General features: G+C 43.8%; 1 long non-coding RNA gene across 1 annotated transcript; it reads left to right on the top strand.

The window, feature by feature from the left end:
• The first annotated feature begins 885 nt into the window (after positions 1-885).
• Positions 886-26,231, top strand: LOC115651357. Its single transcript, XR_004000334.1, has 3 exons — positions 886-898; positions 16,150-16,153; positions 26,089-26,231. It is a non-coding gene; the product is annotated as an uncharacterized LOC115651357 (long non-coding RNA).
• Positions 26,232-26,417: the final 186 nt, after the last annotated feature.

Below are 26,417 nucleotides of genomic sequence, written 5' to 3'. Positions count from 1 at the left end.
ACTCCAGCCATGAGAACCAAGAGGTGGCTAAAGTAGACCCCGTCCCCGCACTCCAGCCACCAGCTAGCTTCATCAGCTAGATCCATATGGGTCTCCTGCAGGAAAATCACAGAGTACCCTCCCTCCCGAAGGAAGGAGAGCACCTAGCTCCTGCAGAGATCCATCCTACAGCCCCAGGTGTTTAACGTGTCAAAGATTATCAGTGCCATGAGGAGGGCTGGGGGGGATCCTCGCCGGCAGACACGCCCACGGCCTCTGTCGGGCCGCTCAGCACTCCGTGACCTACCCCGTAGGTGAGTAAAGAGTCGCAGAAGAGGTGGACCCGCCGGTAGGCTGCAGCGGCCTGCTTCCTGGTCCTCTTACTCTCCCCCATGAGGTCCCTCGTGGCCCAGAGGATCTGATGGAAATCCCCGCACTGCTGGAGCGCAAGCTGGACTTTGTTACAGGAGCCACGGATGTCCTCAAGGAACTCCCACAGCTCCTCCCTCAGCACATGGGGGAGCAAGGTCACTGATCTATGACTTTCCCCCAGTGGGGCTCCCGTCACAGCCTCGTGGCCCACTGAGGCAGGCAGGCAGGGGGCAGACCCCCAACATGGCATCCGATGGGCTGACGCCACACGACCTGCCCCACTCCCTGGTTCAACAGGGGGTGGCGGAAGGAAAACAGCAGCTCCTGATGGGTGGGGATAGGGAAAAACTATTAAAGTCGCTCTCTGGGAGATATCCCCAGGGGCGGCAATGGCATCACGGGAGGTGGAGGGGACAAGGATGGGGCTGGCATCAGGGATAGGGCAGGGGACAGGAGTAGGGCGAGGATCAGGAAGAGAATTGGGGATGGGGGCAGAAGTAGGACCCTGAGCCTCAATAGTCGGGCCACTGGAATGTGGCTCCTCCTGGTTAGGCTCACGGATCTCAGGAGTGGGAAGGGGACCCCCAACGATGCCGGGCTCAGCCACTAAGGTTTGTGCAGCAGCCCCGGTATCCGGAGATGGATAGTCATCAATGGGGCCCCTGCCTGGGAAGGAGGTTGGGTGCTCCACACCCAAGAGGGACACCCTCTGGGAACCGGGTCCCGGTAGTGGGGCACTGGCTGTCGCCCCAATGGGTTCAACGGCCGTTAGCGGGGTGCCACCCGCTGTCGAGCTAATGGAAGACCCCAGGGGACCTTCAGAGGCGGGAGCAGAAGCAGCAGTCAGGGGAAGGGAACACAGGGACCGGGGTGAGGTCGCTCAGATCGAGGCCCGCCGGCAGAGGGTCGTCCTCCCCCTGTGTGACAAGGGTCAGATCCAGGGCCTCAATCTCCTCATAAATAGAAGGGAGATCAGCGTCTGCCACCCTAGGGCCCTCCCCGCCAGCACCCGAGGCTACGCCCACCTCGGCACTCGAAGGGGCTTTGGATGGTAAGGGGGCAAGACGGACTCCCTTGGGGGCTTCCACAGGAAGGGACCGTGGAGGAGGGGCGGTGTCACCTTCCAGTGTTGCCACGGTGTCACCAGCCAGCACCACAGAACGGAAGTAATCAGAGGGCAAGGCGGAAGTCTCATCACTGGTGCCCCCCTTCCTGCTCTTCCAGGGGGTCTCCGAATCCAAAGGATGTAATGGGGCCTGAGCCTTCCACTTGCCCCACTTCCCCTGCACTAAGGACCAGCCCTCCATGGCATCATCCAGGGGCTGGCTAAACAGGGGTCGGGTCGAGGGGCAAGGGCGATGGCTCAGGGACTCGGGGAGGCAATGGTGGGGTAGCAGGAATGAGTGAGGATTCCCCCTGGGGCGAGCCCTCTCCCACGCCCGGCAGTATCTCCGCTGCACCATCCTCCACAGCAGTGGACTGAGAAGGAGGAGGGGCAGCCAGGGGGATTGGCAATGACAGGGCCAGCGCCTTGCTGGGGCTTGGGGGTCCCAGACACTCCTCCGTGCCGGGCCAAGGGGCAGTCCCTCTGGACGTGCCCCATCGCCGGGCAGAGGTAGCACCAGGCCTCTCCCTTCAAATAATGCACCCAGTAGTGGGCTCCCTGGTAGGGCACCAGAAAGGACCCCTTGAGCACCTCTCTGCCATGCACCGCAGGCAGCAGTTGAAGCTGCACTTGCCAGCGGAATGAGAGAACATGACGGAGGGCGGGGTCCTTGCAGCCTAATGGGAGAGGGCTGATGATGGAGATAGGGTGCCCCAAGGCAGAAAGGGCAGGCAGCAGGGTGGCATTGGGCAGGAAGGGAGGGACGGAGGTCAGGATCAAGTGGACCCCCAGGTCTTCCAACGGCTCCAGGGGGACGAACACGCCCCCCCCCTGCCAGGCCCATCTCTATCTCCTCCTGGGCTGCGGCCTCCGATACCAGGAAGAAGACCACCCTCCCGTACATTTTGGAGGCTGCCATGATGGCCGTGGGCCCCACCATCCTCGCCAACGCCCGCACGTAGGTCTCCACATGGGGCAAGGCGGGCACCAGGAGGCAACGGACACTGTGCTTCCTGATCAAGGTGGGGAAGGGGCCCCAGCCACTATAGACGGTAGTGGAAGCTGCGGTTGGAGGAGCAGTGGTAGGCGGGGGGGCCATCGCCACCTGGGTGTATGCCTTGGAGGCCAGGGGAGGGGACTCCCGCAGAGCTGATGGAGGGAGCAGCGGGGAGGGATGCCGCGGTCGGTAGTGAGGCTGTGGCAGTAGGGGCAGTCTCTGCCATGGAGGGCCTGGCCCTTTTAGCGGGGCCCTTACCCTTCTTCCCACCGGCTGGGGGGGTTCCCCCTGAATAGGAAGGGGTGAGGGATGTGGCAGCAGAGGAGGTCTCTCCAGTACTCACCGCCACCTGTGCCTCACCGGGGGCAGTGGCAGGTGGACCTGCACCGACGGTCGAGGTAGAGGCTTGGGGAATGGACGGAGGGGCACGTGGAGGAGGGGCGGTGGGAGCATCACGAAGGGTTTCCCCCGCCGCGTCCCCTGCCATAACGAGAGTGGGGAGGGGGACAGACAGCGAGGGGAGGGGAGGGAGAGGAGGCGACCACACCTTCCCGCGAGGCTGCAGGCAGGGGAGGAGGGTGCCTGAAAGGGAAAGCTTTGGGGAGCAACCAAGGACCTAGGGGCAGGAGGGTGTCAGGTCACCGACTCAGAGGGGAATTCCGGCTCCTCTAGTTGCACTAGGGGATCGGGGGGATAACAGCATAGGGGGGTGCAGTGAACAATTGCAAACTCAAACGAGGGAAGGGCACAAGCGCATGGGAGGGGGCAAGGGCGCACGAGGGGAGGGACCAATCAGGCTGGGGGATCACAGGGTGAGATGAGGGGAAAAAAGGCAGAGCTAGAAACGGGGCAGAGGGACCATGGGGTTAGCTGCAGGGCTGGGGCAGGACAATCAGGGCCGCAGAGGGAAACAAGTGGGGCAGACAAATATGGCAAAGGAAAGGGGATCAGTCCATGGGGCGGGGGCGGTGTGCCCATGGGCACTTGTGCAAAAAGTCAATGGTTGGCTGCTGCTGCTGCTGCAGGTCCAAAGGGTGGAAATGGGTGTGGTGAGCCAGGTGAGCAGCTCAGTCCCAGAGGCAGGAGGTCAAGGCAGAAGGAAAACAGCCAGCGGGGATGGTGGAGGGGGCAACAATGGTGGTGTGGGCAAAAGGGGGTACGGACAGACCAGGGGCATGCTCCATGCCACACCCCCGGTGTCCCAACAGACACAGTCCAAACCCCCACCACAAGAGCACAGTTTGAAAAAAACTCAGTCCAGAAAAGCCCCCTCCACAGTGGCCTTCAGAGCCATTACGCAGTCTTCCAGCAGTGGGTGGTCCTCTTCTCTGTCTTCTCCTCGAGGCACCAACAGCTCCCCAGCAACAGCCACAGTAGCCTCAGCAGCTCCAAGTGGTGGTGGTCTGGTGTCCAGGCAGGGGAGACCTTGCTCAGATGGTGTCCTCAGCAACAAGAGCTGGGGTCCCTCACTCCCCTTCTCTCTGGGAAGCAGGCCAGCAGCCTCCATCTCCCCCCAGGGCTGTAGGTGGAACAACAGCATCAGTTGAGTGGGGGCGGGGGGCAAGGGGAGTAGCCAGTCAACTAAAGGATAGCAGAGAAAGGGGGAAGTGGTGGTGGTGGTGTCTGGCCCAGCCAAGGGAGCAGCTGGAAGAGCAGCAGCAAAGAGGGCCAGTGCTCAGCAGCAGCAGCAGCAGAAACAACAGCAGCCCTTTGCCTTCCTGCAGCCTCCAGGCCAGAAGGCTACAGGAGAGTGATCAAAGGCAGATATATTAGTCCCAGATTAAGCAGCTCCCTTTTTCCTGGGTAAGGTAACAGGGGCAGTTCCAGAACAAGAAGGAACTTGCTGGAACCAATTAAGGCAAGCAGGCTAATTAGGACATCTGAAGCCAATTGAGAAGAAACTGCTAGAATCAATTAGGACAGGCTGGCTAATCAGGGCACCTGAGTTTAAAAAGGACCTCACTTCAGTTTGTAGCGTGCATGTGAGGAGCTGGGAGCAAGAGGCACTAGGATCTGAGAGTAGGAAGGCATGTTGCTGGAGGATTGAAGAGTACAAGCATTATCAGACACCAGGAGAAAGGTCCTGTGTTGAGGATAAAGAAGGTGTTGGGAGGAGGCCATGGGGAGTAGCCCAGGGAGTTGTAGCTGTCATGCAGCTGTTCCTGGAGGCACTCTAAACAGCTGCAGTCCACAGGGCCCTGGGCTAGAACCTGGAGTAGAGGGCGGGCCCGGGTTGTCCCCAAACCTTCCAACTCCTGATCAGACACAGGAGGAATTGACCTGGACTGTGGGTTCTACCAGAAGGGAAGGTTGCTGGGCTGTTCCCTGACCCACATGGTGAATCTCTGAGATGAACAAATCCACCAATAAATGCAGAACCCACCAAGATAGAGGAGGAACTTGTCACAGTAAGAAATTGAGAAGGCATGAATGCAAATACTTCTTTACAAACATAATCAGCCTGTTGAACACACAACTGTAGACTGTTATAAGGCAAGTAGTTTAATAAGGTTTGTAAAAAGCATTAGAAACGTATTGGTCAGTTCCTATATTCCTTTCTATAGCTGTGTTAATTTTGCAGTATTACATCCTATCACCTTATCAAAAGGGTTTATAAATAAAGGGGCAACCCACTAACAAAGCTTTGGTAACAAAGCAGGGCCTAATTTCACAGTATTGCAGTGGAAACAGGTGAAAGAAAAGATGGTTTTGTAGCTAAGAAAATGGACAAGGCCAGGGATACAGGAGGTCTGAGATCAATTCCCAAGTCTGCCATAGACACCCTGTGTGACACTGAGCAGTATTCCATTGCTGTATGCACTGTTGTTGTAGCCATGTTGGTGTCTCTCGGACATTGAGCAAGTTATTTAGTCTCTGTGTCTTGCTTCCCTATCTGTAAAATGGAGACAATAATACATCCTCTCCCCCATGCTTTGTCTGTCTTGACTAGTTAGACCATAAAGGTGAAATCCTTGTCCCACTGAATTCAATGGGAGTTTTGTCATCAACTTCAGTTAAGCCAGGATTTCACCCAAAGCAGGAACTATCTCTTACTATGTTTATGTACAGTATCTACTACAATGGAATGCTGAACTCAGTTGGAGCTGCCACGTGCTACTATATTGCAAATAATAAAGGCTAGTGTACATAGGTATTTTTTTTATCCATTGTATAAAAGTCCCCCACAAACTCAAAGGACTTCAGAATATTACATTAAAAATAGCTTTTGATTTTTTTGCAGGATCTTCAGCATTTTTTCTGTTCAGACTAAGGGCTAAAAGCTTTTCATCGTATTTACAGGAAAAAATGCACAGTGCTAACTAATCACCACACACTGTGAGAGGAACTTCTGTTTTTAATAAAACCAATCTGGTCTAGATCAATGATAAGAGGGCATAATTTCTTCAAATGGGAAGCCAGAACTTTGAAAAGAAGCATACAGTCAACATTAATCTGAGATCAGGGTCTGCAAGGGAAGCAGAAATCAGTGGGTTTGCCCTTTACATGAATAAAGGGTATTGTTCCCCTTCAAGGGGAAATGGTAGCAAAGTGCTTCCACCAAGGGAAGGGGGAATGTTTTGCTGTAGAGAACACAGTGCTCCCAGAGGGTGAAATGTCAATGGATTGGACTTCTTCCTGCCATCCTCTACTATTTCAGCCCTCTCATTCTGATGTGGATCTTTTTTGTGGGGTGTATAGGTAATGGCTTCCATTAACCGCCATAGACTACAGTCTTGCATCTACAGGGTCCTGGCAATTCTTCATATCTTCTCTATCCAAATGATTCCCTATAGCCCCTCTCCTGCAATTCGGTCTATGTGTGCGGCCTCATTGTGTGTGCAGAGGACCATTCAATGGGGCTTTGCTTGGGTGCAGCAGTTCATTCCAGGAAAAAGCTGAAGGATCAGGGCCTTGGTTTTCTTTCCCTCTGCTACATGCCTATATTTCCCCAGGATCTTCTGTCTATTTCCTCATGTACTGTTGCTGCAGAAACAGTCTCCATATTCTCCACTCTGAATTCCTCCCAGCTACACAATCAAGCTAATTTTACTGTCCATTGTTTCTGTATTAATGCATTGGTGCATAACAAATTGTTAAACAGAGGGAAAACAGAGTTGTCTTTGAACAGTATGGATCCCAAACGGAAACTGCAGGGAGGAGAAGAAAAAGACAGCAGGTGTCTGAACAAACCAATTGTCATATTTGGACTGAAGGACAGTATTCAAATGCTAGACTAGAGCTCAGTTCATTTTAAGCAGCTGTCCAGTTGGAGAGCTACTATAAACAGGGTGGCTTGTAACAAGAACATTTTTAGCTTGAAGAATTTCCAAATATTAAGGGTGAACTGAAAAAAGCAAATAGACCATCATCAGTACTGTTAACAACAATAATATCTGAGACTCATATAGTGCATTTGTCCCATAGATCTCAAAAGCATTTCATAAAGGTGTAGATGGGTTATTATCTTTATTATACAAAAGAGGAAACTGAAGAACAGAGACGTGACATGGTTTACCCAAACTCACATCACAAGTCTGTAACAGAATCAAGAACAGGACCCAGGTCTCCTGACTCCAGACTGATGCTCATTCCACTAGATCAGAATTGCACCTCATGAAAGAAAGAAACTGAAACAAGACAATGTATAAGCTTAGACTTAAAAAATCAAAGTTAGTTTCATTTTGAAACAATAAACAAAAACAAAAAAATCACAAAATCAGTTTCTTTTGTATTTACCAGCCAAGACCTACATGCACAGTTCTGTGCTTCCTCTGAGAAAGTCAAGCACCACACAAGTTCATTCTTCTACTCTCTGCTACAATTTCAATGTTAGCTGAGATACCAGCTCTTGCAGAGGGAACAGATCTTTGAATTCAGGTCTTGGCACACAAAAAAAGAGTGGGGGATGGGAAATGATTTTCAGATAAAAGCAGCAAAGAATCCTGTGGCACCTTATAGACTAACAGACGTTTTGGAGCATGAGCTTTCGTGGGTGAATACCCACTTCCTCAGATGCATGCACCGCCAAGACAGTCATTTCTGAACACGAATGGAAAACTGTATGTGCATGTAACCAGACACACTTACAAACCCATGAAACATGCACTCTCTCTCACCATACATATATACGTATACATATATAAAATCACACACAATATAAACCTGCTTTTATCTGAGATAAAAATGTGTGCATATAAATTTACAGCCAAAAGCAAACGTTTTTGCTTTCATTTTCTTTAATGCGTATGGCCAGTTTCTCACAGCTAGTTCTAATGCTAGATGCTGTGAAAACTTCCTTAGTTTCTGTGCTTTTACAGGGTTCCAGCAGGGGGTTGTCTAAAAGAACACCTGATTTTTCCATTTCTACTACAGATGAAATCACCAGGAGGATGAATGTGTCCATGGTATTGGAAAAACAGACAGACAAGACATATAGCCAACCATCAAAGTTACTTTTAGTGAACAATCAACCATTGTCATTGCAAAAACAATACACGTTCCCCTATGAAACGGTTTCAGAGTGTTTCCTCTTCAAAGAGGTCAAGTAAAATAGCATCTATCAAGAGGAGCATTTAGAAACAACCCACCTGCTCTTGCCAGCCGCTATCAACTCATGGAAAGGATGCTGGTGTATGGGGAAGGATAACAGGTCATCTGTCTGCAGAGGCATTTGATTGAATAAGAGAAGAAAACACCAACTGAAATTCACAAGCCATTACCTTAAACTAGATCTCTAAGAGTCCCCCAAAGCCAGTAAAGACAATGGCTTTCTATTTCAATGGGTTTTGGGTCAGGTCCCTCAATGAAGAGTAGTGAAAAGATACACGTGAGTGGACCAATAGGAGAAATCTTTTGAAACTATACACGATCTTCTTACTTTTGGAGCTTATTTCTGGAATCAAGAGTTATTATAATCAATACATATTTTGTCTAAAAGAGATGCTATGGTTCAAACAGAAATTATAGGCTTGATGCAGAAATTACTGGATTAGATTTTATGGCCTGAGTTATGCAAAGGATGGATTAAATTATCATAATGATTCCTTTTGGCTTTAAAATCCATTAATCTATGAATAAGAACATTCCCTGAAAATGAACAAAACATTGTCCTTTCATCCATCTATCAGTGCAGTACATTAAAAAATCAAACTATCTTCCATGGTACAAGTGCCTCATTCAAATTTGTAGTCTTCCCCCACGGCTCTGCATCGAACATCTGTCTAGTTCTCTGACTTGGGAAACACAAAAAAAATTTTAATGCATTTTTTGAAGGCGAAACCTTCTAAGAATCTCCATTCAAAAGATCTGTTCATTCAGGGTGTTACTGTGTGAGTGTATGCAGTGAGCATCTGATAGTGAAAAGCAGCTGAGTGATGATAATGTATATGACAAAATGGAAGGGACTACCAAAATCTGGATTCTTACAGCAGAGAAGTTTAATATGCAGGTCAACAAGGAGAGGAGGAAGAATCGGACATCCTGAAGGGCAAATCATGCTACAATTCTATGCAAACCACCGAGCACAAATGACAAGAACACCCAGAGACAACACTCTTGTGCACAAATACTTTGTACAATTCCAGACTCTGTTAAGAAACATGTGAACATCTGAGCTTTGCATTTGCATGCATTCTAAAAATGATAGAGGATTTTTTTTCCTACAAGCTGCTATTTAATTTATTCACAAGGTCGATTTGGAAACAGTGTTCAAATGTTTTGGAAATACGTCAAGAACATCGTTTTATTTCATGGTATTGTAGTAGCATCTCATTATATTAGTCTAATAGGAATGCAACACAATGAAAAAGCTATTGTGATGGTATTGTACTAGGCTAAATAGATAGAATGTTATTACAATACTGTAAAAAGAAAGATTTATAGGTTACCATTTGCATTGATGAGTAAGAACAGCATATGCAGCCACACATTTGGCTATTTGGACTCCCAAGAAAACTAAGTCTTTTGTTATATTCAGAGTAATCAGCCATTTGATAGTGAACAAACCTGCTTTTGCTAGGGAAAGCAGCAGCAAGGGAGAACAGACGTGTTGACTCAGCTTCTGGATCACTTCTTCTGTCATACTCCCCAGAGGTTTTATCCTCTTTCAACAAGCACGTCAGCATCCCTGACAGAATAGGATCCTATTGCACATCAAAAAAGCCTCTTTTTTTTTCAGGTTGCACAAGAAAGGGGCACAATTTTAATTGCCACAGAAATGCAGCCAACTAGGAAACAAACCTACATTGTGTGAACTGAGGAATGTTTTTGCCTTCTCCAAGATATTTCCTGCCATCACTAGAGGCATCAAGTGATGGTGGCGAGGGCTTTTGGTTTTGTTATCCCTTGGTTCCCCAGCTATATACATTTGCCAGCTCTGAGCAGCTGTCAGTAGGGCACTTTTCAAAAAATAATATTTAAAAACAACCTCAGATTTCCTTCCCTGGGTATGTATGAATCAAACCTGTCAGGATGCTATTTAAAGGAAAATAGCACTGAGTAGTTGCAATATAGTTAAGTAAACAAATGTTTAGTAGATAAGAAAAAACTGTGTATCAGATACCCCTCTAGCTGTGTGGACTTAAATGGAGCTATGTTGATTACACCAGTTATCTGGCCCTTTATCATTAATGTTAATGTTAATGCCATTTGTTGTTAAATATCAGGAACTATTCTGCTCTCTCAATCCCCATGATTATTGCAGAGCCAACATTTTAGTGATACAGCAGGAATTGCCAGCAGGAATTCCAATCTGCTAACAATGTAGTTTAAACCTCAGGAACTAGTGCTCTGCTATGAGAAAAGGCCCTAATCCAAAACCCATGGAGATTAATGAGGGTCTTTCCATTGACTTCCAGGGGATTCAGATCATTCCTAAAAAACAAACCTTCAAAAATGCCTGAGATTAGGTCCCCAATTCCCACTGAATATGAATGTGAGTTAGGTACATAGCTCCCATAGGCACCTTTAAAATCCCACACAACATAACAAATTTCAAATGTCCTGTAAAATACATTCTAGGGTGGAATTTTGGGACTAACTGTAGCCACTGAAATCACTGAGAGTTTTAACCTTGACTTCATTGGGAGCAGAGAGAAACCAATGCTAGGGGCTTTTGAAACTCTCACTCTAATGTTGTTTGGTAACTGGATAGGTCAGTCTGAATGGTCGGTGTTTAGATCAGTGATTCTCAAACTAGGGCCACTGCTTGTTCAGGGAAAGCCCCTGGCGGGCCAGGCCAGTTTGTTTACCTACCTTGTCTGCAGGTTCGGCCAATCACCCACTGGCTGTGGTTTGCTGATCTGGGCCAATAGGGGCTACAGGCAGCAGCACAGGCCGAAGGACGTGCTGGCCGCTCTTCCAGCAGCCCCCATTGGCCTGGAGCAGTGAACCGTGGCCAGTGGGAGCCACAATCTGCCAAATCTTCAGATGCAGCTGGTAAACAAACCAGCCCGGCCTGCCAGGGGCTTTCCCTGAACAAGCAATGGCCCAAGTTTGAGAACCACTGGTTTAGATAACATTATACTGAACAGACCTAGCCTGACCAAGGGTCCAATCCTATGAGTTGCAGAGCATTTCCTATGAGGTACTGACTGGTGCCTTCAAGGAAGTTGAAGGCACACAGCAGCTTGCAGAGGCGCTCCGGACTAAGAAGTAAGCCCAGTCTTCAATAGGCGTGGCTAAATATTACTGTCATTTTGTAAATAGTTTCACTGACATTGTATCTGTTATCACAGACTTACACAAAAAAAAACCACAAATAGTGTGGACAGAAACCTGTCAGAAAGGTTTTGCTGAGTTAAAGAAAATTCTGTCAGGGAAGCCTGTTTTGGCCAGTTCAGGTTTTGACAAAATGTTTGAACTGTGTACTGATGCATTGGACACAGGTCTAGAAGCAATACTGATTCAAACAGGGAAAGTAACAAGAAGCATCCCGTTGCCTTCTTAAGCAAAACACTGACACCCACTGAACAGAACTATTCTGTCATAGAAAAAGAATGTTACACAATTGTGTGGGCAATCAAGCTGTTACCTTATCTATTAAAAAGAAAATGTAGGGTCCTGACAGACCACTTGGCATGGGTATGGCTGCACAGTACAAAAGGTAACAACTTCACACTGCTACACTGGAACATTATTCTCCAAGAATATGACATAGAAATGTTACTTGTTAATGGTAGAGAAAATATAGTGGCAGATGCATTGTCCAGGTAACGGTTCTGAACCAACGTCTACAGGTTAGAATAGTGGCTGACCCTACAGCATCAATGTAAGGAGGGAGGAGTGTTCTTCAATAATAAACTTGTTATTGTTTTCATTATACAAAGTGGTAATCCTGAGTTAATTGTTACAAGCTCGTGTGTCTTATTTCTTTGGGAACAGCAGACCTGGTAATTCTGTGAATGTTTAGTGGACTAAGAGCTGGACACTTCAGGAAAAGCTCTGAGGACTTGAGGTTGGTGTGTGCCTATTGCTACCTGTACAGAAAGAAAATAAGGGCTACAGAAGTCTAGAAGACGGTGCTTTTGCTGCCAGAGTCTGGTGGTTTCAGGGTGTTGATCTATAGCAGGCAGAGACAAGCTCTGCTTCACACTAAGGGCAGATAGTGGTGAGCTGCCTCACAACTCTGAGTACCCCTGGGGAGTGCCACAATGTTTGATGATTGGTTAGAGGTTGGCCTGAAAGGTCGCTGTTTAGACAACATTGTACCGAACAGACCTCCTAGCCTGGCTAAGGATCCAATCCTGCAAGTTATAGAGCACTTTCTGTGAGGTATTGACTATGCCCTTGTGGAAGTTGAAGGCACTGAGCAGCCTGCAGGAGGTATTCAGCACCTCACAAGAATAGATAGTTTAAGAAGGCATTCTCCTTCCTAGAGTGACTGCAGGTACAGCCCATGCCACACCAGCTTTACCCATTAACATAATGTTTGCCTTCCACAGAGGGGGTAGAGTGGCCCAATTTATTATTACTCATAGGAATCACAATTCCTTCTCTGCTTCTTCCTAGTTCTTGGGAGGGGAAGTAATTCATTCCAGCCTTAGTACAGAGTGCAGGTTATTTCCTCCACTCACGCCCACAGGCTGCTCTAGCTATAGGCAAACAAGGGCATGTCTACCCGTACAGCGCTGCAGTGGTGCACCAATATAGCTGAGCCGCTGCAGAGTGTCTGGTGAAGAAGCTCTACACCTATGGCAGAGGGCTCTCCTTTCAGCTTAACACTCTCCACACCAGTGCTTATGTCGGTGTAATTTATGTTGTCAGGAGAGGTGGTTCATTCACACACATGAGCTACATAAGTCATCCCAACACAAACTGTAGTGTAGACATAGCCCAAGGCAGCTGCCTAGGATACAGATTTCTGGAAGAATTGATTTTACATGGTACCACAGACCAGTCTATGGGGATGTGAACTGTAGAGCACTTGAACATGTAGTTCTCCAAATGCCCTGTGGAGATCCTGCTGGCACAAATGACATTGATGCAATCTGCTCAGGTCAGATGGGCCGCAGGGCAGCCTTGTTCAGAGACACCCTTGTGCACATGCACCCCAGGGGTGCCTGATTTGATGGCAACAAGCAGCAGTGGAGAGGAGCCTCCCATCTTGCCGGGTTTGGCAGGTAAGAAGTGGGGGGAGGGGGCTGGGCACTTGGTACTACCCACTCCCAACAGGAGTTTGCCTGGGGTAGGAGGTCAGGGTGAACCAAGAGCATCCCTGCCTCCCCATCTCCCATAGGCAACCAACTCCCTCCCCACTGCCTCCCACACAATCACCCTGCCTCCACAGGTACCCAGCCTACCCTGGCTCACCCAGAGATCCCAAATACACCCATGCCTCCCACACAATCTTCATTGTCTCCCACAGGCACCCAGCCCCTGCCTCCCACACATCCACCCTGCTTCCTGCGGGCGCCCACTACCCATATGCCCCGTATCATCAAAATCATCACCAACCCCCTGATTCCCACTCTCTTCAGCACTGCCAATTTAGCTGGCTGGGCTATAACTCTCCTGAGGTGGGAGTAACATGAGAACATAAGAACGGCCATATTGGGTCAGACCAAAGGTCCAACTATCCCAGTATCCTGTCTTCGGACAGTGGCCAATGCCAGGTACCCCAGATGGAATGAACAGAACAGGTAATCATCAAGTGATCCCATTTCCTGTTGCTTATTCCCCGCTTCTGGCAAACAGAGGCTAGGGACACCATCCCTGCCCATCCTGGCTAATAGCAATTGATGGACCTATCCTCCATAAATTTATCTAGCTCTTTTTTTACCTAGTTATAGTCTTGGCCTTCACAACATCCTCTAGCAAGGAGTTCCACAGATTGACTGTGCATTGCATGAAGAAGTACTTCCTTTTGTTTGTTTTAAACCTGCTGCCTATTAATTTCATTTGGTGCCCCCTAGATCTTGTGTTATGAGAAGGAGTAAATAACACTTCCTTATTTACTTTCTCCACACTGGTCATGATTTTATAGATCTCTATCATATGCCCCCTTAGTCATCTCTTTTCCCAGCTGAAAAGTCCCAGTCTTATTAATCTCTCTTAAGCCATTCCATACCCCTAATAATTTTTGTTGCCCTTTTCTGAACCTTTTTCAATTCCAATATATATTTTTTGAGATGGGGTGACCATGTCTGCAGTATTCAAGATGTATTCAGGAAGGCAGGGTTCAGCTCTGTTCCCTGGTCCACACTCCCTTTTCACAGTCTCTGGACCCCAGCAGCTCAAGGGAAACCCCTACCCCACAGTAGCTTAAGCCACAACTAGACAGCAGCTCCCCTCTTGACCCTGCAGTCTCCTCTTTCTCCTCCTGCTCTTCCCCCCAGGGGCGGCTCTAGGTATTTTGCCTCCCCAAGCACGGCAGGCAGGCTGCCTTCGGCGGCTTGCCTGCGGAGGGTCCGCTAGTCCCGCGGCTTCGATGGACCTCCGACAGGCGTGCAGATTCTCTTAAGCATCCTCTACTTGCAACAGCTCAGCTCCCGTCTCTTCTTATCTCCATCCACTCCTGTCCACCTGCCCATGAACAGTATCAAGTAGGCAACTGATGTTCTTCCCTTAGTATCTGAGCTGTAATACAGGGGGGAGGGATAGCTCAGTGGTTTGAGCATTGGCCTGCTAAACCCAAAGTTGTAAGCTCAGTCCCTGAGGGGGCCATTTAGAGATGTGGGGCAAAAATCTGTCTGAGGATTAGTCTACCTTTGAGCAGGGGGTTGGACTAGATGACCTCCTGAGGTTCCTTCCAACCCTGATATTCTATGATTCTAACACAGGAGGCACACAGGGAGCAGGCTTTATTCCCCTTTATGGATGCCTAGTCCAGCCTTATTTATTACAGGAGCAAGTGCAAAAGTGTAAACAGAAATGCTGTCATTGGTTCTCCAGATGTTTTTATTGGCAGAACCATTGGTACACTATGCTCTGAAGAGCCTGTTGCTATTGCCAACAGCCCAGGATCGAAATCCTGGCCCCATTGACATTAATGGCAAAACTCTCATGGACTTCAACAGGGTAAGGATTTCACCCTAGGTACCTTAAAAATGCCAGCCAAGCTTGTTATGAAATAAAACATGCTAAGGGAGCCATGATACTGAGATAATATAATAATAAAATCTAAAGAAATAAAAATTAATGCCCTTCCCCAAGAAGCATTTTACCTCAAAAAGAGAGAAGAGCAGAGACTCTAGGAAATCCACTAGGGACTTTATTATAGCTGTTGATTTTATGTGGAATGCGTGCACTCATATATTATGGTGTATTATGGTGACAGGCAACAGAATAAACCCAATGAGAGAGAAAGAGAGAGTTGTCCTGTCTAACACTAAAACTCAGAGAGCTTCATATCTCAGAACAAGGACCTCCCCCTCACCAAGAAAATTACAGCTATCCTGTGGGATGATACTACATGACTTTCCCCCCCACTGTTGATGGTATTATTACATCAACAAGCAAGTTAGTTGTTCCAGTTTCACTGTAATAATACTATATCCTTATTGGACAACCTCTGGTTCTAAGACACTATCCCAAGGAACCTCCAGACCTATCAAAAATAATACTATTTTATATTTTTTAATAAACCATCTTTATTTAGTCATTAGCTTTTATCAGTTTCTTAAGTGGTCACTTTAGACAGGTTTCATCACATTTTAAGTAACCCAAAGAGACAAGTTTAAAACAAGTTAAAGAGACTCCCTCTGCCCCCCTCCGCCTGCTTTCTGATTGCACTACACAAGTCTTATTCATTTCAGACCTTTACCTTGACGCCTGGATTACAGATTGCTCCAGAGTCAATGATTCACTGAAGTCTAAGATGGAGAATTATTAAGAAATAGATGGCTGCTAAAACAGATAGCAGATCAGAGTTTCCTTGTAATGTGTTGGGAGTTTAAACATGCAGATCTTGTGAGTGTTCATGAGAGAAGTGCAGATATTTACCTATTTAGATACTAATTTCCTTTTATTCAGTATAAATTAAACAAATGCATAGTAAATCCATATATTTCAATTAACTTGATAGCAGGAGTCTATGGTAAATACTAAAATGCCTAGATCTTGTTTCCTAATACAGATAAACTTTAAGGCAGTGAGTGTTGCCTGATGTTGAGCAAATGAGATTGAGAGTTAGGATTCCTGTATCCTGTTTCCAGTTTTTCCACTAATTCATTATGTGATCTTGGTCAAGTCACATAAGGGCAGTTTCTGATACTATTACAATGAAAAGCACCCTACTCCACAAACAGTGCCACTCATACTAATGGGACTGCTTGCAGAGTAAGATGCTATTCATTGTGAGTTAAGAGAATTACACTTTGGCCCTAAATGTCCATGGGACAAATTTGCACATGATTTTTTGTGCAAATTGGTATAAATATACATATTTTTCCAGGCTATTCATCATGTAAGTCACACTAGCTTAGGCTCTCTGAGGGCTAGATTCTAGGGCTGTTGATTAATCACAGTTAACTCATGCGATTAACTCAAAAAAATTAATCACAATTAATTGCAGTTTTAATCAGTGTTAAAAACAATAGAATACCAATTGAAATGTATTACATATTTGTGGATGTTTTTCTATATTTTCAAATATATTGATTTCAGTTACAACACAGAATACGAAGTGTGCAGTGCTCACTTTATATTATTTTTATTACAAATATTTGCACTGTAAAAAAGATAAAAGAAATGGTATTCTTCAATTCACCTGATATAAGTACTGTAGTGCAATCTCTTTATTGTGAATGAGCAACTTACAAATGTAGACTTTTTTTGGTTACATAACTCAAAAACAATACAATGTAAAACTTTAGAGCATACAAGTCCACTCAGTCCTATTTCTTGTTCAGCCAGTCACTCAGACAAACAAGTTTGGTTACATTTGCAGGAGATAATGCTGCCCACTTCTTATTTATAATGTCACCTGAAAGTGAGAATAGGCATTCACATAGCATTTTTGTAGCCACATTGCAAGGTATTTACATGCCACATATTCTAAACATTCATATGCCCCTTTCATGCTTTGGCCACCATTCCAGAGGGCATGATTCCATGCTGATGACGCTCATTTAAAAGACCACTACAGTACTTGTATTCAGTGAATTGAAAAATGCTATTTATTTTGTTTCTTAACAGTGTAAATATTTGTAATAAAAAATAAAGTGAGCACTCTACACTTTGTATTCTGTGTTGTAACTGAAATCAGTATATTTCAAAATGTAGAAAACATCCAAAAATATTTAAATAAATGGTATTCTATTATTGTTTATCAGCCCAATTAATCACATGATGAATCATGATTAATTTTTTTAATCACTTGATGGCCCTCCTAGATTCTAATATCAATTCTCCCAGGTAACTATGAGGTAAATCTACTAGTTTCATATTTAAATTTGTGAAACTGAGAGCAGAAGTCTTCCCCTTATGTCTACTTCCTAACTTCTACATCTTGACACTTCCTTCTGCCTTGTCCCTGTATGTCTTGGTTCAGTCATCTGCAAAACTTATGTAATAATCCATACTGTACATATAATAATTAACTGGCTGTGAATATGGTTTGAGACACCCAAACAAAAATTTCTTTGTGGGCCCAATCTAGAAAAGAACTTCACCACATGCTTAACTTTAAGCATGTGCATAAGTGCTTCATTGGACCAGAGTTTTAGAAATTAGTATCATTATTATTCTATCTTCCATACCAATTGATTTATGTATTCAGTTGTTTCTGGTGTAAACAGTTAGTAATCTTTTATGATTTCACTCAGATTTCCTGGAATGAATTTATGATTTAAAGTGAAACTCATAGATTCAATCCAAACAGGTTAACAGAAAAACAAAACAAAACAAAAAAACATGAGAAATAAAATCATAAACAAATGTCTCTCTTTTCAAGTGTATTGACTAGGTGGCTAAGAATGCGTCAACTGAGTTCCCAACATAACATTTGTGCTGGTTATGCTCATTCAATTCTGCTCATTTCATACAAAAAAGAAATAGTGTGTGAGAAATTGGAGCTAAGACACAGAACTACCAGTCTCGGTTTTCTTTTTGTTAGCAATAGTATGAACAATGAAAAAAATCCAGTAACCTACTGTTTCTAAATAGGAGAGGTCTTTCATTTATTCTTACTCACATGGAAAGGCATTTTTGTTTAACTAAAAGCGCAAAAGGTTGACTGTTTACACAAAAGACAAAACATTACAGTCCTTACACAGGTAGCTTCAAGGATAAAACCTGGCCACCTACTAAATATATACTTAAATCCTTATGTGATCTAAAAAAAAAAGGATTATTGGATTGTATGGCAATGTGTGCGTAAAAACATACCCCTGCACATCAAGGCCACAAGAAAGAAAAAGAGAGCAAGTTTCTAGTAGGTGAGTTTTGAAGAACAGGGTGTTCCTAGTCCAATTGGAAATAATTACAGTACTCTGAAAAGAGGGAAGATAATTTAGTGCCATTTCAGCTGACTAAAGTGGTTGGATTAACTGCTGACATGAAGTAAAGTGGGAGATTTTTGCAGAGGGAAAGATAAAGTTCTTGTAGCATATAAACTTTATAATTACCAATACAAAACCTTTCTGTGCTGGTACGTTCAAATAAAGGCAGTTACAATAGCAAGCATGTGAGTCTTGAACAACCACCTGCTCAGAATAAACTAATTTTTACTGACCAATTAGCATTAGTTTTCCTGTGCAGACCAGAGTGTTATACAGTTTTGTAAAACGAAAAATTAAGTCAAAAGAGGTGTATTACTTTACAAGTGCTACATACATGTACTCTCCCTTCAGTTTTCCTCAATACAAAGCTATGATTAGAAAAAGTTGATATCTGACTATATAAAATAATCCAAGAAAGAGATAAGGTCTAGTGGATTGAACACAGAAATAGGGACTAGAAATTCCTGAGCTCCACATTTCCAACTACACAAAAGAAAAAATATAATAAATAATAATCTCTGGTTGAAGAAACAGATTTGGAGAGCAATGTGGTCTAGATAGGTTACAGGACTGGGAGTCAGAAGTCCTGGGCTCTATCCAGTCTAAGCTACTGACTGATTCACTGTGAGATGTTGAGCAAATTACTTCATCTCTCTGTGCTTCTCTTTCCCTTCCTACCTTTTGCCTGCCTTATCTATTTAGCATGTAAGCTCTTTGGGACAAGGACTGTCCATAACTACGTGAGTGTGTAGTGCTTAATGCAATGGAGCCCTGTTATCTCTCTCTAATGCTGTTCTCTATTGATGGTGTTCTGAAACCTAGACTTTTCATACTTCAGAGACTTAGTCTGCCCTCATTCAGAACACTTGATGACATCAACTCCTTTCCACTTTCTTCATCACCTTCACAGGCTTTTTATCCATCTCCAAATTTAACTTAAAATTGTCCCTGTCCATCCAAATCTCTGGATGAATTTGCTCTATCTTGTCTCTGTTCCCAAAGCTATGAGTTCACTCACTTACTGAATTCCTCCATTGCTAGACTCCCCTCTGGCTGTAATGGGACACAGTTGGGGCTTGCTATTTCACTTGCGCTACTATATGCTGGAAATTCCCTCTTCCTCTGAATCACTTTCCCTCTTAATCTCACCTTAGACCATTCCTTTGCGTTGTACTCCCAATCTTGTGGTGAAAATGGGAGGTTCATATATATATAGAAAAATGTTTAGCATTACTTTGTAAAACTGAGTTCTTATTTTTACTAGGCATTGTGATGTGCACTACACAGATGATTTTTTGTCCATGTGTTGGTAGCTGTGATCAGGTTAACAAATTTTAAAGCTATCATATTTGCAAATATATGGGTAGCGAAGCAAACGTTTCTCCATTTAGAGGTAAAGCCAACTCTCCACGTATGATTTGGACACTGCTTTACACACCATATGTCATTGCATAAGTCCCTGGAAAATCTGGGCAGTATCAAAGATATCAAAAGTTGCCATTTTACTCAAGGATATTAACTTCCAGGTTGATTTAGTAAATTTGAAATGCCCTCTGGGAGAGGAATGGAGAGAAACCAGCCATTCTAGTACAGTCTTAATGGCGTACACTGAGAAGATACAGATGATCAGTTCTTGGATAGCTACAATGTATCAAAACTATCCAGTTTCCCCTCAGTTTTCCAATCCAAGGAAGCTATTTGGAGCAGGGATTGAAGACAGTTTGGCACAAGCAGTCAATGATTGGCCAGACTTCAGGTCTACTCTCTCCAACCCCCTAGTATTTTTAATGGGAAAGAAACATTAGAAATCCACAGTCTGATAGTTAGATGGCTCCGGCTTTCAGTTTCTGGGTCAACAACACTTGATCAAGGTAATCAGTATCATCCTCACAAACGGGCTTTCTTATTCGGCTGCATATACTGCACAAGGAGATGCTAAGCTGTTTGAAGAGGTCCTTTTAATAATAAAGCCTGGAGATTTTATTGGATTATGGGTGTAAAAAGTTAGAGCTTCCTTCCTCAGAAGAGCTAACAAGCCACAAAGGAACCCTGAACTGGGTCATATTTTTTTCCTCTTTTTTTCCCTTCACCAATAGAAAGCTTGGTCCTTCAAGGTGCTGAGCAACCTCAACTCAAATGGAAGTCAGAGAGTGTTCAGGGTGCTCAAAATCTCCTAAGAGACTCTTGGCACTTCACTGGTTTGGGTCCAGTCCAGGAAGAAGATTAAGACCATATACCAGGATGTGAAGAAACAGCACTTCTAGTGGTGAAGTACTAATTTAAGAGAGAGATTCTGGCTGAAATAATAGTAGAACCAGTGCATAATATAGGTTAGAGGCCTTAAAAAGGACAGCTATTTGTGGAGAGTCTTTCAGATTTACTTCTCGGGTGTCTGTATCCTGCCTGTACTGCCATCTATGAACCATTTGTTCATGATCTGAGATGTCTGTTCTATCCAGAAGTTCTGAATAATTTGTGCTATAGTGATTTGGAGACTAACTGCAATAATGAGCCATAATCTTTCATTTCAAACCCTCATTGCAGGGAAGGCTCTTGTGCCTTATTCTTTAATTTTATTAATTTATTTTCCTCTTTGCCTTTGGGTTGAAGCTGAAAGGAGTTGGGCACTTCAGAGAGATTTTAGTGGAGATTTACAACGCCATATCATCTTTCTATTGTTGGTGGTTTCTCAATGAATGAGAAATACAGAAGCAATCCTAGCCTCTCTGAAAGGGGTGGGGAAGGGTCTGAAAAAAGCTGTATCAGAAATATCCACTGAGACTCTGTGGTGCTCCCTGGGGATACCCAGGGTTGAGAAGCACCTCACTACTACCTGCCATTAGTGAGAGGGAGTCTTGTCTATGCCTGCCAGGGATCAGCTCAATGTTAACTTCAGCCAAAGGCAGCACAAGTACTCCCCTCTAAGCCTGCACAGGTTCTGCTAGCCCTCATGTACGTTAGTGATAGATACACTCCATCCATGAGTCCTTCAAGCATCCCCCTGCAATGTTCAGCCCCTTATCCACTGGACATTCACAGAATTACCAGACCTGCTCTTCACAAAGGAACCAAGGAATACACTACAACTTACTGATTACACCTTAGATCCCAGCTCTGCTTAACTCACAGCACTTAGATATGTTTTTAGTGAAAACAAGAATCAGTTTATTTAACAAAAAACAGAGATTCAAATAATAGTAAGTAGGAAATAAAATAAAATCATAACACACATTCTAGAGCTTAAACTTAACTAACAAGATGCTCCGATGTCTAATTAGGTACTGCTTACCCAAAGTCCATCTCATGGCATTTTTCAACCAGGAGGGCTGAGGTCCTTCTTTTATGAGACTAAGACTGCTAGCAGTTTGTCTCCCCCAGATGAAAGATGCCAGTGTGCCTTTCTGCACCCATAGATATATTAGACCAGTCCTTTGTTCTTTACCTGTAACCAGGGTTCCCTTTCCTGATGTTCATCTCTTCCTGTTAGTTTCTTCCCTTGGAGCCCCCACAATCTCTTCATTAGCATTTGTCTTACTTTGTAAACTGATTTCCATTGTAGGACACACAGTACACAATGATCCGTTAGGGAGGTAAGTGTCTCCCATCTCCTGTCTGATGGAACTAGTCTTAAGGCATGCTACCTCTGAGTGGTCTGCATTTAATTACAAGGTCTTATTAACATAATTTCCAGTATACATACACATTTATTTACATATTAACCACACATACATTTTGCAAAGATTATAATGATCAGTATGACACAGGCTTGCAGTAGAAACCTCACAAGACACTTTTTGGTGAACTAGAATGTAAATACCAGACCCACTGGATCCCTATAGCCCTTATACAGCCCTGTGACTCTGACAGTTGGCATCAAGGGGTCCTTGGATCATACTTCCCCCCCAGCAGCATAACATTAATTTGAGGTACAGTATCGTAATACAAGATAACTTGGGGCAGGTTTTGTTCAAAATTACCTTTGTTTTAGTTTTTACAAGTCAGTCTAGCCTAAAATTATTCTTACATCTATCTTAATGAGAGGAAAGGGATGTATGGGGGGGAAGGAATCAGTGATGAAAAAATGGGGTAACTGTGGATCTAGAAGTTGCAGTGTGCTCAGTTAATCAGAGTCTTCAGTTGTGAAAAAAAAAGAAAAGAGAGCGAAAAAAACAGTCTGTGAACATATTTAAAAATTGCTAATGAAATATCACTACTGTATCCTATGGAGTCTCTTTGAGATGCTCAATGAAATACTTCAATTACAAAGTAACAATTTCTATTGTTAGGAGTTGCCACTATTCTCTTTTTATTGATGTCATAAAGAAAGTATTTATGAGATGAGGTTATTAAGATCAATAGTATAAATGGAACACCTAATTCTTTCTTTTTTAGGCTAGCACAAAGAATTCCTCCAGTGGAATCTGTGAGAATAAAAGGTGACTGGATACTGTCATTTAACCTTAATCCAAATGCAAAGAACTCCCCCTATTAACAATGAGTCATTTTTTACATGTTTCTCAGATCTAAAACTATCTTGCCCCTAAGTAGCCTTTATGAAATGTACAGATTTGAATTCATTGCAGGACTGGATTTTCCACATTTATGTGTAGTACTGAAGCTCTATTTTAAAATAAGAAATAAAGAAGAAGGAACAGGTCTTTTTTATTTCAAAATCCATTTAGTGAAGTATTTTTAAACTTTACTAGTTTTGTGTTATGAAAAATGTCTACATGCAAGGGAAAAAAATCATGGACTTTACAGATGATACTTTAAGACAATCCTGTTCTTCCACTGAATTTTCTCAGTTCCTAAGAAGCTACTTTATGGACTGGATTAACCAATCTGATAATGAATACATGGATTTTTGTTTTCGTTTTCATTTCCCCTTCCCCCCACCACACACACAACAATAGAGAATGCTCTTGGGCCAAGCACTCACAAATAGCTCCCGTGATTTGGTCCTTGTTTGCCTTTTGCAATTGTAATAAATAGCTCCATCAATCATTATTAATCTAGCTCATGTTTAAATAATATCACAGTCTATTTTAGTGATCATCCTTAAAAAGATAATATTTAACAACAATTTACCACAATATAGTATCTGACGTACAACATTTAGGGTTCAATTTTGCAAACCCTGTTTCACCTGAATAAGAAAGTAAGGGTTTGCAGGGTCAAGCCCCCATTTTTTTCTAACATTTCCCTTAATCTAAGGGAAAATACTGTAGATCCTCAAGACCTAATCCTACAAGGCTATGAGCACCTCCTGAGAAATACCAAGTCCTCATATCTTCCAACAGGGACAGGAAATTGAAAGAGCTCAGGACCTCAGATGATTGGACAGACTAGGGGCATGCAGCTCCCCACTTACTGTTCTCAGACAAAGAATGTGTGTATGTAGATAAAACAGACTTTCAGAACAAAGGAGTAGACATTGCTGCATCCCCAACACCAGCAATAGTTACTTATTAGGAATACACATACAACTAGGGAAAGCTCTGTTTGTGTCCTTTAGATGGCTTTAAGGGCTGCAAAAGCCACAGAAGGCTTTGCCAGTTATTGCATGTCAGTGCCTGGTTTAAAAATATATTTTGTAGGACATCCTTACTTACTTGCTGGGAACGAGGTATAGAGCTGTGTCTGCAATGGGAAACGGAGAGCTCATGGCATTCAAGTCACCTTCCACACTACTCCCATTAGTCCTCTTTGGATCCTAGTTCTCTTTTCCCTGCAGGTCTGCAGAAGTTACCATAAAACCTTTGAGACTCTAAAAGAGAGATGGCAGCTTTGTCCTGCTGAAAGGTATTTGAGGGGGGATCAATCACTTGTGTGTGTTCATAGTACCTCTTCAATGCTTCCTCATGGTCATTCCTCAAAGCCTGCAGCAAGGGTGGGATAATGAAGCAAGCACATTCCCTCCTTTGGATACACATAGGCCTCTGCAGCTCTGGAGTCCTTCATGATCCAGAAGCAGTGATACACAGGCTGTGGGACCTAACTATTAAAGCTATGCATCGTGTAATGTCATCACAGTATTCTTATTTCAGATCTTTTGTTCCAGTGAGCTGGAGAATGTGTCTGTGATACTGTTATTCACAGACAACAATGTAACATCCTGAAGTTTGTCCAGACTCTATAAAAGTGCAAGGGGAAGTTAAAAGAAAACAACCCTTATGATAATGGCATCTCGTATCACTGTTGGTGCAGAAGGATTCAGCAAATAAACACGTGTGAGATCAGACCAATGAAAGAACCACAAACACAGTTACATGTGAGACAGGCAAGATTGTCCATGACCATTGCAGGCTGTTGTATCCTTGCTTTGTGCTGTTCATGTTTTTTACAAAAGATGTTAATGTGCTTTGCTTCAAAGTGGTTAACGATGACACGACAAAGCAGCTGCTTGTATTTATAGGATGATTGGGTTAAGTAATAAATAAAGTTAAGTTGTGGTCTAAGTTAGCCCAAGTGTACAGGAGTGTGGGAAATTGAAGTTTCTAGTGTGAGAAAAGTTAAAGATAAGTTGGAGACAGATTGCTGTGGGAAAGGAAGAGTTATCAAGGACAAGATCCAGGGTTATGTTACCATTATGTTTTGATTATAACTCGTCTGAGCAAGGTTTTAATGAGTGATTTTGAAAATTGTCAGTCTTTTATTAAAATACTGTATTGATAGTATGGTAAGGACATTGGTGCAGATGTTAATTTAAATAATGTGTAATGTAAAGAGCCAATAAGAAGGTGGCAGAAATATAATTATGATAAAGGGCAGTTTAATGTTAATTAGTATTATAATGGAGTATAAAAGGAGTAGTTTTGTTAAATTGCAGGGGAGCTCCAATTAACAATCCAAAGGGTACCATTATCTTCCAGGATTATAAGGCCATACTTCATTCTATTGTCACTGGTCTGATCATCCATTTATATACCATTTAATCTTTGAGTGTGAGTATAAATGTAGTATTGTATAAGTAGTCAATGCAGACCTGTTTCTTTAACTAGTCACATTTTTTTCCTCTTAATAAAGTTTGGTTGTACCATTCAAAGTGTCACCTAGTGGTCCTCTACTAAAGAAATTTTCTGTAACTGACCTAGAGACTCGAACCTGAAAACTAAGTTGGGTTTTATTGCACCCTTATCTTTCACACCTTAATATTAATTGTGACTATATCAACATAAAGGTTACAGAAGCTTACATGCTCCCTTGCTCTGTCATGGTCTGTTGCTTTCCAGTCACTGGAGTCAACCTGATGTGCTTTCAAGTTTGACTTCAGTGTGTCTTTATGTAGTTTGTACTGGCCACCATGAGAACAGGTGCCTTGCTTTAGCTAACCATGAAATATGGATTTTGGTATTCTTGAGTTGACCATATGAACAAGATCCCCAGATCAGCTCACCTGAGCTTTGATGAGCAGGTTTTGAATGCCAGACATCCAACAATGATTAAGGGTTTAAGTACTGGAAATCTTGTTTCAGCATTTGAGGCTGCAAACAACAGACCAAAGACAGCACATATGGAATTGATCAAGTTTCCTAAGGTGGCAGTGATATGTTGCCCATGTCTCACAACCATAAAGGAGCATTGTAAGCATGACTGCCCAAAAGATATTTAGCTTAGCACTTATTTTTGCATTCCTATCATTCCATAGGTAGTGTGACAATATTCTAAATGCAGAGAGGGTCTTGGCTATAGGATAGCTGTTGTGTATTTGATTGTCGTGGTAATAGAATCTTGTGTTGCTTTGGCAACTTAGTTGGATTATTAGGGGATATCCCAGCCAGTTTTGGCTGGCTGTTGGTTAGTTCTGTGTGTGGCAATAAATGGCTGTTTCAAGGTTTACAGCTCTCTGTGTCTCCAGTGATTTCTTCCTTAAACTATTGCCCCCAAATATTATAACAATGTAGCAACGAGGATTGGATCTCTGTGCTGCCCCAGCAACAGAAGGAAGTAGAAGTTAAGGTAAAAAAAAAACCAACCTTTTTTGCTGCTGGAAGGGGGTGAGAACTGGCTTGTTTGCACTGACTGT

Source organism: Gopherus evgoodei, chromosome 4, assembly GCF_007399415.2.
Source record: "Gopherus evgoodei ecotype Sinaloan lineage chromosome 4, rGopEvg1_v1.p, whole genome shotgun sequence".
Classification (NCBI taxonomy): Eukaryota; Metazoa; Chordata; order Testudines; family Testudinidae; genus Gopherus; species Gopherus evgoodei.
Note: the sequence above shows the minus strand (reverse complement) of the source record. Positions and strands in the feature narration are given on the sequence as shown.